The sequence below is a fragment of the Pediculus humanus genome, genomic scaffold (genome assembly GCF_000006295.1).
Source record: "Pediculus humanus corporis 1103172108285 genomic scaffold, whole genome shotgun sequence".
Classification (NCBI taxonomy): domain Eukaryota; kingdom Metazoa; phylum Arthropoda; class Insecta; order Psocodea; family Pediculidae; genus Pediculus; species Pediculus humanus.
In genome coordinates, this window is record NW_002987854.1 from 469,961 (window position 1) to 476,073 (window position 6,113).

The following is a 6,113-nucleotide window of genomic DNA, read 5'->3' on the forward strand; positions in this document are numbered from 1 at the left end:
AATAATGAACATCAAACGAAAAACTCGATGTAATAATAAACAAAAAAAGAAAAGAAAATTCATACGTTCGCGTATACGTAATATATCAACGATGGCAATGTGACGACGTTTATAATAATAAAAATGGCGGCGTCGGTATTTCCGGTTTTATTTTAACGGTTTTTTTTTATACTCTAACCGAAAATCGAAACTTTGTCTTCGTCTTATTTAAATCATTGATAATATTTTTTTTTCTCGAGTTTTTAAAAAATTTTCCGAAATGTGATGATAAGAATTCCTTTTGCAGGAGAGAAAGGGGAGAAATGAAGGAAAAAAGGAAGAAAAGAGGGGAGGAAAAAGGGAGAAAAAAGGGAGAAAAAAAGGAAAAAAAGGAAACCTATTAGTTTTCGATTAAAATGATAAAGTAGAAAAATGTTTAATGGAACGTAATATAATGAAAAAAAAAAAAAAAAAAGTTTGCCATGCGTAATAAATAAATTCACGTGCGAACGAATTTTATTTATAATAATAATAATGATAATGGTACCTGATAATTAAATATTTTCGTAAAAGGTTTCAACGTAAAAGGTTTTGTAAAAATGAGACAATTTTCGGGGAAAGAGGCAGGGGGAGTGGAGGGAGGGATTAGTGGGGAACGGAAACATTTTTTTTTTTGTCATTTACGCCCATCTACGTCATTTCCTCAGTTGACATTTTTTTTATTTATATTTTACGTCATCAATTCGTCATTTTTAATTTTTTAACAAACGGTTGCAAGAGTGACGTCGCTAAGAAATATTATCATTATTATTATTATTTTAATATTATGAATTTTCATTCCAAAAAAAAAAAAAATTTATTGTTTTCCTCATCTGATTTTCTTTTCTTTTGTTTTGTTTTTTTTTTACTTTATTTTTGTTTAAATAAATAAAACATTGAACAATTAATAAATTTAATTAAATAAATATTTTATTCTATTCTTTTCTTTTATAAAAAAAAAGAAAAAAAAACGATAAAACAAACAAACGAACAAACAAACAGACAAATAAAATAACAAACAATGTTTTTTTTTTTTTTTGTTTTTCCACACAGATTAATTATAATTTTTTGTCACATTTATTATTATTATTATTATTATTATTATTATTATTATTTTTAAAAAAAATTTTTCTTTTTTTTTTATTCCTACTTCTGTCGTTTTTGTTCTGCTTCCACGTTTTTTTTTTTATTTGTTTTTGTAAAGGGTTTTCCGTAACGTTATTATTAAATTTTATTTATTTTTGATTGGATGAAATTTATTTTTTAAAATATTTTTTCTCATTATTTTTATTATAATTATAATTATAATTATTATTATTATTATTATTATTATTATTATTATTATTATTATTATTATTATTATTAATCGATAAGTCTTTCGTTTAAATCAGGTTTTAAACCGATACCTTAAAAAAACGGAATACTCGATCTTTTCTTCGTGATTTCATGATTTAAGTCTTCTTACACGACGTCAAACTTTTATTTCTTCAAATTTAAAAATTTTCAAAAAAATTCAAGAAATTTCTTTAAATTTATAAAAATTTCCATCTGGTCTTGCTTGCTACGACGACATCCGGTTTGTCGACAATTTCGTTTGTTGTACTTACGTGCGCGTGTGTGTTTGTTTGTTCGTGAATGAATTCAACTATCGGTAATCGGTTTTGATTGAATGATTTTAAATTTCCCTCGACGTCATCATTTGTTTGCGTGTGCGTGACGTTCTTATCAGCGTTGACAGAATCGTTCGCCATTTTCTTACATAATCCATATTAAATTCATCCTTTGATTTTTTCCTTTTTCAAAAATTTTCCTCTTGCACAAACAACATTTATTTCCACATCGCTTTTCCCCTTATCACTTTCTATCAAATCGAATCGTTTTCTCTTATCACTCCCTCCTCTCCTTGTTCCCGCCGATTCAATCCATGAGTCAATACAAATTTATAAATATTGTATTATTATTATTATTAAAAAAAAATTTTCTTTTTATTTAATTCCAGAGAGGAGTAAGAGGAGGGGGAGGAGTGGGGGAGGATTATATTCTCTGGAGAAAAAAAATTCGATTCGATTCGATATATTTTTTTTTTTTCGTATTGAATTTTAATATTTAATAAGCATTATCACTTATCTCGTTCATTCACTTGTTCCAATCGCTTGATAAAAGAGAGATTTAATTTAAATATTATTAATTCAAACCACCGACACCGCCATGATCCTTTCCTTTTTTCTTTCTTAATATTCTCCCTTCCCCTACCTCTCCCTTCCCCTACCTCCCCCTTCTTTTTCCATCCCCATCTCCTCCTTCTTTTTCTTTCTCCTTATTATAACGCGATTTATTTTTTTTCCTTTTCTGTTTATTACTTAAAAAAAAAAAAAAAATTGGAAAGATCCATATTTTTTACGATCATGTGATGACGACTTACTTACAATCTAGAAAAACATGATAACGATATATATATGAGTTCGACGCCATTTTGAAAAAAAATAAAATAAATTTTTTTTACCTGGAATATGTAAATTAATAATAAAAAAAACAAAATGGCGTCGCAAGTTTAATTAATATTATAAAAAAAAATTTGTAACCACTTTTTTCTCTCTCACCTTTTTAAAATTAAATTTTTGATTTTTTAAAAAGTAAAACCACGAAAAAAAATGGCGGAAAAAGAAAATGGGGATTAAAAAATTACGGTAATAATAATAATAATAATAATAATAATAATATGCGAAAAAATTTTTAATATTTTTTAAATATGAAAAAAAAAAAAATGAAAGTGAAAAATAATTTTTTTTCTTTTTTTTTTGCCTTTGAAATGACGTATTTTGTTTAACGATCGAATTTTGATTACGTCAAGAAAAAAAAATTATTATTATTATTATTATTATCATCATCAATATTATTATTTTTTTTTTTTCTCATCTCGTCGAATTTTAAATTTAAAATTTTTATTTTTTCGGATGAGAGATACAATAAAAAACAAAATAATAATAATCGTTATTATTATTATTATTTTTTTTTTTTAATTAAAGTATTATTATACAGTGGCGGGAATAATAATAATAATGATAAAAATAATGACGTCATCGACGAATACAATATAATTTTTTTTAGCAGGATATTATTTCCAACAGAAAAAAAAAATACAAACGTTTGATTAAATTCAATCATTCTCTCGTGTTCGAGCTTTTTCCCGCTCCCCCTCCCTCTCTTCCCCCTTTCATTTTAAATATACTTTTATTATTATTATTATTATTAAAACATTAAAATTTTTAAAATATCGTTTTATTTAGAAAGAAAAAAAAACCAATACGGCTTCTTCATTATTTACATTTTTTTTTCCAATAATAATAATAATAAGAAAGAAAGAAAAAAAAATCCAGGCAATAAATAAATAAATAAATTTTTTCTTATTAAAAATATTATTATTATTATTATTATTATTATTATTATTATTATTATTATTATTATTATTATTATTATTATTATTATTATTATTATTCACTTGTGTGTGTCGGGTAGATAAAATAATAATAATAATAATAATAATAAATAGTAAATATTTCGAAAAAGAAAAAAAAATGGGACACGTTTATTTAATAATGTTTATTAAAAATAAATTGTTTTTAAAAAAGGAAAAAAATTTATGACTCGAACGTGTTGTTATATGCATGCGTATAAATACATAATAATAATAATAATGATGATGATGATAATAATAATAAATTTGATTTTTATTAAAAAAAAAAAAACACAAAATAACCGCCGCGAACGAAACATTCATCGATACGTAAAATGGAAAATTAATAAAATTCAAGAAAAAAAAAAAATTTTTTGTTTACGCCGTTCGAAATTAAGAACGCGAAATCTTTACGTTCGTTAAACGCACGGAAACGCACGCGCGTATATACCGGGGGAGGAGGAAAGGAAGAGGAAGGGGAGGGGGAAAATCACGCGTTTTCCTTTTTATTTTATTACGCACGTCGTTTTGTATAAACGAAACGACGGATAATTTTAGCTTTTTTTTTTTTTTACGAGTTTTTACGTTCGGTTGGTTTTTCGTTTCGTATTTGTTTAAAAATTTTTTTTTTGTTCTGTAAAAAAAAAAGGTAATAAAAGTTTTTTTTTGTTTATTAATTTAAACTTGGAAATAATTTTATCGCCCTCCGCCATTTTTATTTTTTACATATTAATTAATAATATGAAGTTGTGGAAAATATAAAAAAAAAAAAAAACTCGGATTTATGTCGTAATATTTCTACGGTTATTTTCTATTTATTAAAATTACTCTCCCCAACGCGAGAGATAAAGATAAAAAATATTATCACGTGGTTTAAAACGCACGCACACGCGCACACACGCGCACAGCCCACACCAAAACAATTAAAAAATACTCGGACCACCCACGACACAACCAAGTCAATAAAAAAAAAATAAAAATTTTTTTTTTTTCTTTTACAAATCTAAAAATAATTTTATTATCATTATTATTATTATCGATAATCAACCGATAAATCGATTTCCCCTCTTCTTCCCTTTCTTTCTCCCTACCTTTCCCGAAAATTCACTCAACTTGTCACAATTTTTAGTAAAAAAAAAAAAAAAAAACCGTTAAAAATAATTTTTCTTTCACGTTTTATAATTTTTTTTTTTTTGTAACCGATATTCTCGTCCAAATTAGTTGGCAAATTTTTTCTTATTACACGTCATCAAATTTCTATAATTATAGTAAACTCGTAAAATCCTCCTAAATTTCTTTCTTTCTTTCTAGAAAAATCTTTAACGAAAAGTAAAAAAAAAAAAAAAACCGATAAAAAAAAATCTTCGTTTATTCCGTCCGATATGCCAATCAATCATTTCCATCCTCCTAACAAAAAAATTGCATTGGAAAATCATCATCATCATTATCATCATCATTATCATTATCATCATAATCGTAATCAATATCATTATCATAATTATCGGGTTATTCAAAACTAGTCACACCACATTCGGAAAGAAAATTTATTTGTTGGTTCGATATATCGTTCGAGAGATCGATCTATCGATCTCTCGAACGATTTCAAATTTTTCGAGTTGAGTTTTCGTATTTAAAAAAAATAATTCATGAGATTTGTTGTGATTCGAAAACTCGGTGGGGGAATAAAAAAAAAAAACTTTTTTAAATAAAGTTAATGAGAAAAACGTCAATCATGGTTGGTTTTTAAGGTTGGATTTTCTTAGAATTTTTCCTTTTTGATTTTATTTTATCACAAGTAAAAAAGTTAATTTAATAATACGGCAAATAAATAAATAAATAATGTAAGGGTTTTTTTTTTCGTTTTACCGAAAAAAAAAAAAAACAGGAAATAAATAATCGGAGTTTAGAGAATTTGAAATTTTAATCCATCTACGACTCCGGCGGCGTTTATCGTTCATTAACAAAATGGTTACAAAAAAATCCTTTTTTTGTTAATGACGTCACATGACGTCACGAATCGTTTTTCGGACGAAGAGAAAATGAAGGAAATCGTTGAAAAACAAACAACTGACCGACGGCGTTCGTTTTTTTTTTTATGATTGATGTAAAATTTCGATCGTATCGATCCATCGATAAATCGATCGATCGATTGATCTATCGATTTGTGAATATTTATTACGAACCACGAGAAAGTTTTATTTTAAAACGGTTTATGAAACATCTGGAACTACATGCAAAAATATGGGAAATTATCGTTATTTAATTTTTTTCCCACCCGTTTCCGGTTTATTATTTTTTTTAACTACGAAAAGATTTTTATAAATTTAAAGCAAGTATACCAGAATAACGAAAATCGAAGTTTTTAAAATAAAATTCAACAACAATAAAAAAATTAAAAAAGGTTGGAATTCCACCCTTCCCCTCCCTCCCCCGGTTGTCATAATTATGTTTTTTTGTTTTTTTATTTTGAATCGAAAAAAAAATTGTTATTTAAAAAAATAAAAATGGCGCCACGATTTTTTTTTTTAAATAAAAATTTTCTTAATCGATTCGTCATTCAATAGTTAAAAAAACAAAAAAAAAGAAAGAACAATTATTCTTTCTTCTTTTAGTTTTTATAAAAAAATAAAAAAAAAAGAAA